The following is a 14,533-nucleotide window of genomic DNA, read 5'->3' on the forward strand; positions in this document are numbered from 1 at the left end:
TCCAATCTGCTGCTCTCGTGGATATTTATGTCTTGCTTGTACGCGAACCTTGAGAGTGTTCACCAGCGCCACCTTCGTCTGTAGCGGTGGACGTAGCACGTCCTGTAATACCGCGAATGTGACGTAGAACGATGACAACACTGCAAAGACAACAAAGATGACAACAAACACTGCAAAGATTCGCGGCAATATTAGCGAAACCTTTCCCATTCCTTTTGTTTTCTTATTGCTGTTAAAATGCTTGGAAACAGGAAGTTGACGTGGGATCTTCATTTCCATTGTAATCAGAGAAATGCTGTGATCTTGAGGCGCCTCATGGTCCATGACAGTGTTGTTGATTTTGCTTACGGTCCCTATCGATTGAGTGATCAGCGTTACGAACGTGAATGTGTGCACAATGCTATTGTTGCAGAGCTGCTCGCGAACGCGGCTTTACTGGTGTTAAGCTCTTGTTCAGCAGCACTCCCTTGATCAACCGCACCAGTTTCTTTTACAACATATTTTCGAAGCCTTGAGAAGGAGATATCATCGATGCAGATGCACACGTCTATCTGCTACCTTCATTTTCCTCTGACTGCTTGCTACGGACATTATTACTTATCTACTGAATGACGGCGATGGTGAGCACAATCCGCTGCGTGTCGGCAATGTAGAAAGCTTCCCAGATTTCCTTAATCCTCCTTGCAATTTACACAAGCAAATATTTATTTGCTCACATATAGATGCATATTTGAACCTTCCTCAGTGATCTGCTAGGTTTTCTGGCACACTTATCCATTCAGATTCGTGTGGCCACGACAGTACCATTCCAGCACACATTCAAAGCTACAATAACAAGGCTTATTTCAGCTCTTTGAAATGTGCTAAGCACTGTTGCATGTTGGTTGGCTATGCAATGCCGACGTTGCGGCTTTTCTGAGTGTCCTGTAGTATCAAAGGAACTGTCGACCTGTCGAGGCAGAGACAGCATTTAATTTGAACTCATTCCCTTACTCCTCGGATTGAACGAAATGGTCCTTGCTGTTTTTATTAGCAGATGCCCTGCTTTGCACCAGCGCTTAGTTCCGTTCTGGCCCGCCGCGCATGCCTGAAACAAGAGCATTGCATTTTTGTTTTGTTCTGCAGTGTACTCTGCGTAAAAAGAGCTAAGCTAGCGTTGTGGGCTGCGGGCAGGCATCTGTGAGGTTATACTATAATCAAGCGGTGCGGTTGTTTAATTTTTAAGCAGCGTAATTCATTTCGGGCAATGAGCAAACTACGCCAGGGCATGAGTCACCGAGCCCCGACAGTGATTTTTACACTAGAGAGAGAAGTGATTTGGCTACCAGAAAGTGTGTGGGCTGGAGAAGTCTGTGTGCCTGGCAGTTCACAGGTTAGCATAAAATTCTATGCTGACAGTGAGTGAGGCAAGCAGCGTGATGGCAGTTCCAGTGCACTGTAAAAAATTTCCGTACCTAAAACGTACACTTTGTACGTTTTAGAAACTGAACCATATCTGTTTTGAAAGAAACGTATGGACAGACCGTACTACAGTCAAGTATTGAAGGAAATGCCCGTGTTCCACCGTAGTTGTTGCAGGGGATAAAACTTAAAACATTATATTAGGCAGCAAAACTTGACACAACACGACTGTTGACCCCATCGGCATTTTGTACCACCAAACAAACTAATAACTTGCTTAAAGGCAGCAAAAACAAAACAAAGATGCTCATGATGTGACGCCAATTTCACATGACGCACCATTGGTTTGCGGACTAGGCGTCATAATCAGGTAGCAAAACTTAATACAAAACGGTTGAATCCATTCGCGCTCTGTACCACCAGACGCACTAATAACTATAGTGGATTGCCAGATATGTCTGACTGACACTGTATCAATGTGCAGTATAGATCAAAAGCTCATCCGGAACTGCAATCTGGCTTGTATACAATGGACTATGTTCGTGAACCTTTATTAGACATCGAGTCTAAGCCAAAAGATGCTCACTGGCTATATATCCTGTAGCTGACTCTAGGCAAGGACCCGCATTTTCATTTGACCCTGAAGGCCATAACAATGGCCAGTAGCTGACAACTACCCATATTGGCAACACTCATGGTTTCTGCTGTATGTTTTCATCTTGGAAGCTCTTTATAAAGCACACAAGTTAGAGCTTGTACAGCAACTTGCATCCCATTTGAAAATGTCCCTTTTGGTTACACCTGATCAGCTGAAAGGATTGTTTTGCAAATGAGTGCAAGTTAAGATAGAGGCCCCGCTGCTTTTAAAATTTTAATCCTAAAATGCCGACTGTAAACAATTTCATGCACAGCATGGCAGCGCTGAAGCATGGCTTAAAATGGTGTCCACCCGCAAAATAATTGAAGTTCATCAGTTTGAGTTGCTATCACAACTTTTTATTGAACCTCATCCAACAAAAGAAGCAAATACTGTAACTAGTAATTGGAAAAATACTTTGACATGAATCGTGCATACTGCTTATAACTTTTGTTAAGGTTAGAACTGTAAAAAATGGCTAGAAAAATAACTAGAAGAGTGGCTTGAAAAACTCATCAAGAAAAAGAAATACAGTAAAACCTCCTTGATACGTTCCCAGTTCACATGTTTTCCCGGTTCGCACGCTCAAAATCACAGACCTTTAAAATGTCCCATAGAGTGACACTATTTCTCCTGGTTAATACATTCCCGGATAACACAGTTTTCCGGCTACTGCGTTTAAAATTTTGACAAATTGTGGTCGTATAATACGTTTATCGACCAAATGCACATGTTAAAAAGATACAAGTGGGCCGAACATGAGGGCATGCGACATGAAAAGCTGAAATGCAGCGGCAGTCACCCGCAGTGATGGCTTCCCTGCTACCCCAAGATGCAAGGTGGCGAAGCACAACCACCACCACCACCACTACCACCGCCACCACCAACAAAAATAAAAACGGCGCGCTAGCATTCGAGACAGCCGTTCTTGCGGGGATGTGACATGAAGAGAACGCCGAGGTTTCTTCGCGGCTGCGTAAGGGCAAGGGGACGAAGCATCTACTAACTACAGTGATGCGCTTAGAAACTCTACAATAATCAGCCGCCGCGGTGGCTTCTCCGCAGTATTTATGTGCAAAAAGGCGAAGCATCTAAAAACGACAAGAATATTTTGGTTACTTTCGTCATTGCCGTCGACGGACCAGATGCGTTACGAAGTTACTTCCCCGCTTAATAGAGCACGAGCGTGGGCTGAATTCTGCGAGCACTAGAAATGGATTTGTTCAGATCCTGTGCTATGAATTGATTTTTTATGAAGTGAAATTGTCGATAAATATCTTTGTACCTCATTCAGCAGTTACATTTCTCAAAGTTTGGTAGTTTGGATCATACCTTTTCCCAGATACATTTTCTTCTCGCAGATTTTTAAAAACATGTCAACGAGGTTTTACTGTACATTACAAAACTCTTGAATGATTAACTCTCTGCACAAAGCGGTTCAAAAACAAAACTGAGACATTAACAACAAAATTTCAGAACATTCTGCAATAAAACCATACAAAATAAAAATATTACACATGACGACACAAAGAGAGAGCTTGCTGTCTTCACAACAGTCCATAATAAATCAGTGACACAGAAAAGCACCACACCCACCATAAAATAATCATTAAATCACCATTTTGGAATTATGTAGCCCTTTTTGAAAACATTTTATACATCAAGCAAGCAAAAAAATTAAGAAACTGATTCATTTAGTATCACTGCATCACTGGTGCGATTTTCAGGCACACACGTAAGGCACAAACAGGCGATGATATATGGTCTCACACATGGCCAACACATACACGATAAGATGTGGGCTCAAACATGGAGTGCATATACACACTACAAGAGGTGGGCTTCCAGACGGGGCACAGCTGCACACACGATAAGACGTGGCCTGGCCTGGGAAGTCATAGAAAGTCGACTCAGTTGACCTTGGGCTTGTGTAATTGGGTGCTGGCCTGAACAAGCTAAATACAGAAACAGAAAGCAGATTAGGTTTGGTTTATGGGGGTTTAACATCCCAAAGCAACTCAGGCTATGAGGGACGCCGTAGTAAGGCCTCCAAAAATTTCGACCACCTGGGGTTCTTTAACATGCACTGACATCGCACAGTACGCTGGCCTCTAGAATTTCGCCTCCACCGAAATGCATCCGCTGCGGCCGGGATCGAGCCCGTGCCATTTGGGTCAGCAGCTGAGTGTCATAACCACTGAGCCACCACGGCAGTTCAATATGTTTCACAATATACAAGTCTTAAATTATCTTAATTTGCGCCCCTTTTTTTTTCAGAATGTACAAAAAGATCTAACTAAATAGTTCATTCTTAGGATACATAAGAGGCTGATAACTTGGTGAAGGGCTTGATTTTAATCAGTAGCGACATGTTTTCAGACTTTCCTGCTGACCCTATAAGGCCTGCAAAGACTGCAAAATCAGAGCTTTGGGACAATGAATCAAGAAGAGCAAGGGTATTGTAGTGGTAAGCAAGAAACGTAATTCCCTCTATGCAAATTTAATAAAAATGCTTTCTGCATGACACCAATGACAAATAATGTTAGAATCCATCAAAATACAACAGCACGATTCATTTCACAAAACTATAACTACACCATTCAAGCACCACACAGATTAAAACTGATCTTTCACTGCAATCTTCAAGCACATGCCATGGCATCACTCTTCCAACAATATTTCACAAGTATGTACACTTCAATAGACCAAGTTCATTTCACCTCCATGTTCCATCCCACATACCCAAAGACTGCACAATCACCTCAGTTTTACAAGGATATATTGTGAAACATTAGCTTTCATTTCATTAGCACTTTCATGAGCCATCAGATTCTGGAACACCCTGAAAAAAAAACATCGTTTCTCTGTTTAATCTAGATACGTTCCATCACCTTTCACTGAAGCCGTCATTTAGCACGCCTCTGTACCCATCTCTGTTTTTGTTTATTTGGATGCGGCTGTTAAGTGCCGTTTTGATTTTTTAACTTCTGTGTACCTATTATGCTTCCAATTTCCCTTTTTTTTCTGATTTGTCTGCCTTAACCGTGCTATATCACGCAATGATAGTACATTCCATGTGCATTCTAGTTTTACCCTGTGTCGCACATTTTATTACATTATTTCCATGCCGTTTCTTATGCTCTTCTGTACAGTGATCATGTGTTCACATATTATTTACCATGTATTTTTTCCCTTTTTATTGCTTATTTTGGTTACTAATGCACAGTTCAGAATTTTATGCTAACTTAAGTAATAGCCAACGGGCCTGTAAAGAAGGGTAAATACACGTTCACAGCGTCATGGATCATCAGTAGGTCACGTGCATTCCCACTGCATGGCACGAATAGAGTGGCGTGATGAAGCTCTGGGACAGCTCACATTTTTCAAAGCGCCTGAGAAAAATCCATATGCCAGGTTTGCGACTTCTGCTGTTGGTTCCAATAAGTCAGCTTTGTCAAAGCCTCACTGGTGGGTCACACCACACCCAAGAAAATTTAAGGGTGGGCCACAGGTGGGCCATGAAGTACACGCATTATGTCTCCAAAAATCATTGCCACAGTGAAAACGTTAATGATTTCATACATGAACATAATGAAGATACTGCTCTGAACTTCAGATGTGTGCCCAGATGAAAATTTCAACTCAGGTAAAGAATCGTTCCATGCGACACCCGCGGTAATACAGGCCGCACTATGTCCGCTGCTATGGACGAGGATGTGCTGGTGATCATTCTCAAAGTTAGATCGCATGCAACATAAATACCCCAAAAGTAAAAGATTGGAAAGCCGTCACTGTTACCGAGCTGGTACAGCACAGGATGCATAACTTAGAGGTCATGGGTTCATGTCCCCTTGACAGCGTGTGGTTGTTTTTTCTTGTACTTTGTAATGAATGATGTTTAAACCAAATTAATTGCACTATAAATTTCCCACTGATAAAACCCACAAATAATTTTAGAAACGAACAACGAAAAATTCCCCCTTGGTTTCGGTGGTTTTTGCTTTTGGCATTCTTCAGGAAATCAGTCAGTTTTCTGAACAACTGCCACAGTCTCAGAGTGGCACCGGAATTATATTACAGCACTTCAGCAGGGCATCACTTTTAGATAGACTGGACAAGTACAAAAAAGTGAGAGTCACAGCACTGCATCAAATAATTTCATTACACTGCAGTGTAACATATGGTACGTAACGGGCAAACATTGAAGGGAGAGAAAGGGATGACGTGCTCAATGCCCAGTGTCAGAACACTTCGGTACTTGGTAGCTGGCAGGCTTACTGTGCCAGTAAAGGCAAGGATAGTTCATATACATGCACTAATGTGGTTGGGGCTCTGAACATTCCTATTGAAAATGTGTTGTTGGCTCCTGTTAGACCTAAATTTGGGAGGTCAGGTGTATGCATGCATTATCTAAGGCAAATAGGAAAGTGGCCAGAAATGCAGCATGGAGTGATGTAGCTCATGAATGCCCTGACCATGAATATTACTTTGTCAGTACCATGTCCACAGCCTTGAAAGACAAAGAAAGTTCCACCTGGCAAATGCTATATGTTAAAGTAAATGACACCAGCCATCGACCACATGAACCATTTCCCACCTACCAACATTGACCTACCATGCATGAACTGTATGTTACAGTGTAATGTAATGATGGCATTGTGCTTCGTGTGTTTTGTTGTGCTTGTTCCATATTCTTCAAGCTGGAGGTAAAAATAAAATCTACCAACTAGCTCTTTTTAAAACAGGGCACAGTTAAATTCAGCCTATTTATGAGCATATAACTACCACTTGCTACTGATAAACACCCAGGAGAGCTTCACTGAACCCACCTTTCCCAAATCCTCTCGCTACCTTGCAGGGGTGTGGCACAGCCATTCTTTGATAGCAATCGCAGCAGCAATGTCACTGCAGTTGTACACCCCTTTGGCAGCATCTGAAAGAGAAAAGAAAATTTGCCGGCAGATTTTGGCTTTTTCATAAGAGTTTTGTTGCTAAAATGATAAAGCAGCTGGTCTGGTACTAGCGCCAACAAAGGTTTGTTGTTTAACAACGGTTATAGATATAACAAAACAAATGATTTTCACATGAGTTCACATTTTCTTGCAGATGTAAAGGTTGAGCATCAATGTACACTGCCCATGCTGTGATCTCTGGAAGCAACCCCTGACCTACACATTTCACTGAACAAAGTTCACACTGGTTGTAGTAAATGTTGAAAATCTTGTGCAAATGGCCCGTTCCATAGGCTTACTTTAAGGAAGTCAACATTCACGCATTCTCATATCAAGACGCCTGACTTTATGACTTTCATATATACACGCAGAAACTAGGAATGGCAAACATAAGTGACCTCAGCATGCTCCTAGATACTTCAGCAAGATATACTGTTGACCTATTTGGTTCATTACCTGTTTGAAAAATAAAAGAAATGCTGATATAACAAATACATGAAAAGGAAAGCACCCATCCTGGTCACTTCCTCTTCATGCCTTTGTCTTATAGCAAACCTGAGCTCAAGTTTGCCAGCACGACAACAGCGCTGCCTCACTATAGGCGAAATTGTATGGAATGCAGAGACGTATTTAGCCGGATAAACGCGCTTTGAATGTAATATTCTTTTTACTTTTGACAAAGGCATCGATTTCTTCATTTTCACAGAATTCTGGAAGTCATTACTGTTGTCTTGTGAGGTGCCACAACAGTGCGCAGAATTCATGAAGAGCCAGGAACCACCCATAAAATTTCACTGCTTCCGAGGCAATTCATATGAAAAGCAGAGGCCCAAAACGTGAATCTCGTACATCTACAGAGTATTGTGTTTTTTTTTTGCAGTAGATCACCTTAATGCACATTGTATAAGAATATTAGTAATCACAGGCATACCTCAAGACACCTCTGACCCTTTCAAGGTTAACTATGAAAACATCTTCTCAAATGATACAACTTCTTTTATCTTTTTTTTGTATCACAGTGTATTTTTGTTTCATTGTTGCTACAGAGCTCTGTTTTGGTTTCTTGTCCTCTTAAAACTTTTACAATGACTGACGTTTCTAATATGACCACCGCATTTTTTGCTTAGATGTGTATTTGCCATATGTCCTGCATTCATACTATTAAATGCCCATCAGGCTATTCTCTATCATTACTTGCACACCAACATGCCTAAGTACTATCACAAAATTCCTTGCTGTGATAGCAGCGGAGCCCATGTGTAACAGAAGGCAATGCTCAAGGTACCTAGCTGTAATACCGATAAAGGTGTGAAGCAGACAGTGGAAATGCACTAAAGCACCCTGCCCTGAATCCCTATAAGAACTGCACACATCAGCCCATAGCAATACTGCACAGCTTCACATAGTATGCCAAATAGAAACAAATATTTTTTTTCCCTTGAGGACCACGATGATTTCACAGAACTTACTAACAATGCACTTCAACAGAATGAAGTACCTAAAGGCATGCTTTCCCATCTTCCCATACCAAGAAAATAGTGATGCCAGCTTGTCTGTCATGACGGTACACAGTATCCTCCTTTTGTATGACTCGGCGTTCACACCTCCACAATACCTGAGAACTGGCAAACCTACACTGTTTGAATGACAAATGTTTAGTAAAAAAATTTTGTGAACGGTAAAAATGCACGCGACATGAGCAAAAGCAAGGACACCTTCCTAGGTAACATATAACCTAGCTATGAGTAGCAAGGAGAATTCTGATGGAGTGAGCCAACATCTAAGGCTGATCTTAGCACAATGACCTGTACTCATACTGTGGTAGGACTAATACAAAAGATTCAAGGATAAAGGCGTTCTGGCCTGTGCCGATAAGTACAGATAGATTGTATGTGACGTCATGGATGCCATCTTTGGGTGTGCAGGCTAGCTCCCATAGTGTATGCAGGAACTGGTTGGCAATATACTGATTAGGGAAACGCCCAGGCTTTCATAGCGCTTTCTGGACCAAAAGATAGCGGTCGCTCTGACGTCAGAGCAAAATATGCATAACAGGTTTAATCCAATTAGAAATGGAAAAAAATTTATCAAGAAAGAATTTTTCACAGCAAAAAACCAAAGCAAATAAAAAAAGGTATAAAGGAAACAGGAAAAGGTACTAGTAGTTTAGGAGCCGCAGCCATTCGAAGGGCTGTTAGAAAAATGGGAGTTTAGGGAGACTGAATTCTAGCACACTTGATTTTGGCTTCAGTGATGTGAAGAGGCCTGAGTGAAAACGTTAATAAACACTAGATGTCATCACCAGGAGCTATTATCTGTGCTCTTTTCAAGATCAAGTTAGCCTGTTCACATTTGATGCTGACAGTACCCATGCATACATGGAATTCTGCTGATGTCTTTTCATTCAACTTTCCCAACTCACAGTCAAAAGGATAAACAAATACGTCAGCATCGCTGGGCGTGGAAGCACTATCATATGCACAAACTACAAATAGCACAAGCATGTGAAAGTTACTGAAATGTACTAAACAGTGGTGGCCACAACTGCTGTCACGAGCTGTTTGACAGGGGCAGCCCATCAACATTAAACGATAGGCTGGCTACATGTGGCAAGTGTGCGGCGCTGAGAAGCAGATCCCACAATTCCACCTCCAGGCCAAAGTGACAATGATGCCCAGGAAGCACCTCTTTGATATCAGCAACATTCTGAGTCCTTGGTGACTTAAACTGCACGTAAGAATTGGAAAGTTTAAAGAGCAGCTGTGCATTTTTAACAAAGCCAGAAAAGAATTCACAGAGCGATGTGATGTTTTCCTCCACAGCGCAAAATGCTAAATTTTCCAGAAAGGCACTGTCACTGTTGGCATATTATCACAATGATGATGATGATAATGCTGGCTATCCCTTTGTATCTGGAGATCGACAGCTTTCTATTTATTTATTATTGACCACTTCTGTATTGTTCATTAATTGTTATTTTGTTCTGTCTGCTGCTGCCATGTAATGGTTTCCTGGGCCTTCGTCAAGCTGTTCGTATAGCTTTTAGCCCAGGTGACCATCCAGATACTTGCTGGAGAATACAATATGATTTGATCAAGCCAAGAAGGTAACAAAACAAAAAATTAAAGAATAAAAATACCTAATACATGCCCGTGGCACGTTTTGGACTCCCTGAGCCTTCAAGGAGCGTGACCGTGTCGTGTGCGCCACCAATGTTCCAAATGCCGCTTGGTTCGCTCAACCAGCTTCCATTGCGGTGGCTCGCCGGGTTGGCAAAAACCGGGTGCCATCGCTACTGCCCCGAGGCTGTTGGATCCGCTGATCACGTCAGGTTGTATGGGGCCAACTGTGGAATTGTCCTGTGCATCCGAAACCGGCGGGTAAACACTCAATGAAACATGCAAGTGTTTGTGGGCCACTTGGACGCTGACCGCTCTCAAAGAATGCACATTTAGCCAAGGTGCGCACACGAAAGGACACACAACCACTGTCTCATTCAATGAGCACTGATGACACTATTCCTCGGAACAATGAGCAAGTGCGAAGCATTTGGGTAAGGACACTTGTGGTAACCAGAGGTGTTGCCAGTTACAAGCTAACGTAACCAGACCTGCTGCTCGGTGGCACACCTATTCATGTTGTCTGGGAAGTTGCTTGGGACAGCAGTAACCTGCACTAGCAGGACCTCCTATAATGGCTGGGCACTGGGAGCCTTAGCCTATACGTGCTCGAGCTTAGGTTGGCAGTAATAAGACCACTGCGGTCAATAGCCTTGAAATAAAGGAGGCAGCTCAAGTGCAATTAGACAAGACCGCAGAGCCACAAGACATCATGACAGGCTTTGAGCAACGCATCAGAAAACATTGAAGTGTGCACAAATGAGCAGCCAAACACGGCTGCCACACAATGCATGTTGTCAGACATATGGTACAGAAGCACCTGAAGACTGCCGCACAAGCATATGGTCTCCACTAGACCCAGTAGTTGTTTTTTTTAAGCGTACTAAAAGTGGTGCGTTTATACAGAAATATTCGCAAAATTTCTTTTATCGTTCCCCGCCAGATCACTCCTGCGGTTGCCACACTGCTCATTCATGATGCAAAGACAGCATTGTAATCAGCATCAATATAACACCTGTAGCATTTGCTGTACGAGATCAGAAACGCGCACTCTACCTCACAGTATCTCACAGGAAGAAAATTTACTTTGCACGCACGCAAGCAGCTGTCCTTGCCATGGAAGAACCGAGCAATGGGAGCTGTAGCTCAATTTCTTCCTCCCAGCGTGCGATGACAATTATGAGGCACAACAACGAAGCACCAAGAACTGGCAAGACAATAAAGCCTATTTCAAACGCCGATGTAAAGGTGAGCCAAAATTCTGACCGAGGTGGGGAGTAGCTGGATTTTGAGTTGCGGCGGTCGTCACGGCCAGACTACACAGCCAGCATCGGTGCCCACTTGCTGCGCCGTTCGGCTGCCCTAGCGTTAGCTCAAAATCAGCTGTCATGATTCCATTGAACTTCAGCATATTAGAAAAATGCGCGTAATACAGTAGATTGTTCTTGCACAATACGAGGAAACAAAAAGACGCGTTTATTTTTACTCACCGAACAGCCGCAGGACCCGTGCCTTGTGGAAGCGGCTTTGCTCTGCGTTGCCGGATGTCGTACCACATAGTCCATTCAAACCCACGCAGATCTTTCGGACAAAATGCTCTAAAACCATTCATACTGATAACGACTTTTAGGTCATTTAAAAAACAAAAACGAATTAGCGCAAGAACACTACAGCTCTGTATTAGCAAACACCAGTCCTTCCCGCCATCCTGACCATGGAGGAAAAAAAAAATGTTCCTGCCCGCCGCTCTTGATGGTACTGGCTAGTCTTTGGAGTGGCTACTTTTGACTAATGGTGCTGATGGCGATACTAGCTCCGAAACGCTTCCGGAAACGCGCGGCATTTGAAAAGGTTTGCGCCCGTGTAGACGACGCTCTGCGGTCACGGCGCTGCAGGGCCGACAAGAGGGAGACAATCCCTCTGGCTGAGCCCCTGGCCCGACGTCCATGTCGATGTAAATAAAGCCCCCCCCCCCCCCCCCCCTCTCTCTCTCTCTCGACGCGTGTCGCGATGGTTTTGATAACGCAGCGCGGCATGCGAAGCATTCCGCGCTGTGTTCGGTTGTTGTTTGAAGAGGTTATTAATGGTCGTGGGGAACGGTCGAGCACCGGGTACGTAGGGAAAGAGGGGGGGGGGGGGCGCAGCCCGGTAACTGCCTCCTTTTGCAGGGGTACACCGCTACTGAGCCGCGCGGGGAGTGGGTAGAAAAGAATGAGCACAGAGGGGGCAGGGAGGAAGCAAGGAACCCGTTTGGGCGCGCGTAGCGTTGCTGGCGGTGCGCTCACACAGCACTAGTAGTGGCGCACGGCTTCGGTGGGTGATCAAAAGCGGCCGCAGATGGCCGCTTCATCGATGTAGCGGACCAGGTGGCGAAGGGCGCTGCGCGATCTGCAGGCAGAGGTGGCGAAGAAAAGCAGCTAACCCGCGATGGCGAACGGAAGCCGCAGCTCTCCATAAGCCGCGCGCAGGGCGGTTCACGCGCTCGAGGATGCGGAGCACTCACACAGCAGATGATCAACTGTCTCCAGCCTCATGGCACACTTCTCGAATAAAAAAAAAAACTGTCTCCAGCGCGCCGCAGTCCGCGCAGAGGCCATCTCTTTCGCTTGCCTCAAATACGATGGCATATATATGTATACCCACGGTGGGGGATTGGCCAGGGTTTGGTGCAGATCCAAACAGGAAAAAACTCATCCAGGTTTATCTCAAGCGGCTCATAAGTATAGAGGAATCTTAGGGGAAAAAATCACGAATTTTGAGAGATCTTGAGGAAATCGGAATGAAAATCAAGGAAACAAAGCGGTGTGGTTTGAATAACTAAATTTTAAAGAAATAATCAGAAAGGAAGTAATTTTGAGAGAAAAGTGAAGGCATCGCGAAGTTAACACAAAAATCGCACCAGCTTTCGATGCTTCTCGTTTTTTTCCATGAGTAATTGCTTTAGCTTGAAACACGCGGGCTCTTCAAACAAATATATGTGTGTGTGTGTGTGTGTGTGTGTGTGTGTGTGTGTGTGTGTGTGTGTGTGTGTGTGTGTGTGTGTGTGTGTGTGTGTGTGTGTGTGTGTGTGTGTGTGTGTGTGTGTGTGTGTGTGTGTGTGCGTGCGTGCGTGCGTGCGTGCGTGCGTGCGTGCGTGCGTGCGTGCGTGTGTGTGTGTGTGTGTGTTGAAGGATGCTGTAAAGAGTAAAGTAATGGAGAAAGGTTAGCTGATCCTATGAAGTCCAGTAGTGGGCGATGGTATGGTCTTCAAACAGGAAGTGTTGGATGGGTGGATAGATGGTGGATGAACTCATAGAGCTATACCATGGATGAATTATAACTGCTTTATCTTTTGTATTGCGCTGCAGCTTGCGCCGCCCAGGAGACTAAATTGCAGTGTAACCAGAACAGAAAACGTTCGACAAAACAGTGTATGTGTTTTACCTGCATGCATCTCGATAACGTTGCTCACTGTGGCTTTCGCTTGAAGCTCGCGTCGCCCGTTTGAAACAGCGCCTGTTCTTTTCTCATCTGCTACCTACACCGACGAGAAGTGCGGTGAAAAACTGCAGTTTGCATACCACATCTTGTCAGAGGGATATGAGGTTGTAGTATTCAATGCATCTTCGGTACATTGTTCAAAAATGACAATTAGTCTTGCATTTGGCAGCTGTGCAGCCAGTGCAGGCAAAAAAGACCGACAGAGTTTTTTTACCGCGTATTAAAGGGACATTTATGCGTTCACGCATGTCCACAGAGATGAGCAGTTGCGTTGTTCAAATATGCCCTGTAAAATAAATATCTGTAACCGACCAATAGCACCAGCGCCTACTGGTTATTTGGTTCGGTTTTATGGTTTATGAGGGTTCAAAGGGCCAAAGCGACTCAGGCAATAAGAGACCGCGTAGTGAAGGGCTCCGGAAATTTCGACCACCTGGGGTTCTTTAACGTGCACTGATATCGCACAGTACACGAGCCTCTAAAATTTCGCCTCCATTGAAATTCGACCGCCGCCGCCGGGATCGAATCCGCGTCTTTTGTGTCAGCAGCCGAGCTAACCACTGAGCCACCGCGGCGGCCATGGTTTGTTTTTATAGGGTTTACCGTCCCAAAGCGACTCAGGCTATGAGGGACGCCGTGGTCAAGGGCTTCTGAAATTTAGACCACCCGGGGTTCTTTAACGCGCACTGAAATCGTACAGTACACGGGCCTTAGCATTTCAGCTTCATCGAAATGCGACCGCCGCGGCCGGAATCGAATTCGCTTCTTTCGGGTCAGCTGCCGAGGACCATAAACATTGAGCCATCGCGGCGGCTAACAGGCTATTTGACCAACACACCCAATAGATTATTTGACCAATCGCTAATGGTACAATGTACAGATTGAAATTTCTGTGTCGTATGAAAAGTCAAATAAAAAGCAATAGAATCCAAACAGGACCCATA

The 14,533-nt window shown here is 44.2% G+C and overlaps 1 long non-coding RNA gene across 1 annotated transcript; it reads right to left on the minus strand.

Annotated features, from left to right (window-relative positions):
* Positions 1–3,327: 3,327 nt before the first annotated feature.
* LOC144123038 (uncharacterized) lies at positions 3,328–10,212 on the minus strand. The gene is made up of 3 exons (XR_013312975.1): positions 10,130–10,212; positions 6,868–6,971; positions 3,328–3,993 (listed from the first exon to the last, which is right to left on the minus strand). It is a non-coding gene; the product is annotated as an uncharacterized LOC144123038 (long non-coding RNA).
* Between the last annotated feature and the right edge of the window lie 4,321 nt (positions 10,213–14,533).

Source organism: Amblyomma americanum, chromosome 3 (assembly GCF_052857255.1).
Source record: "Amblyomma americanum isolate KBUSLIRL-KWMA chromosome 3, ASM5285725v1, whole genome shotgun sequence".
Lineage (NCBI taxonomy): Eukaryota > Metazoa > Arthropoda > Arachnida > Ixodida > Ixodidae > Amblyomma > Amblyomma americanum.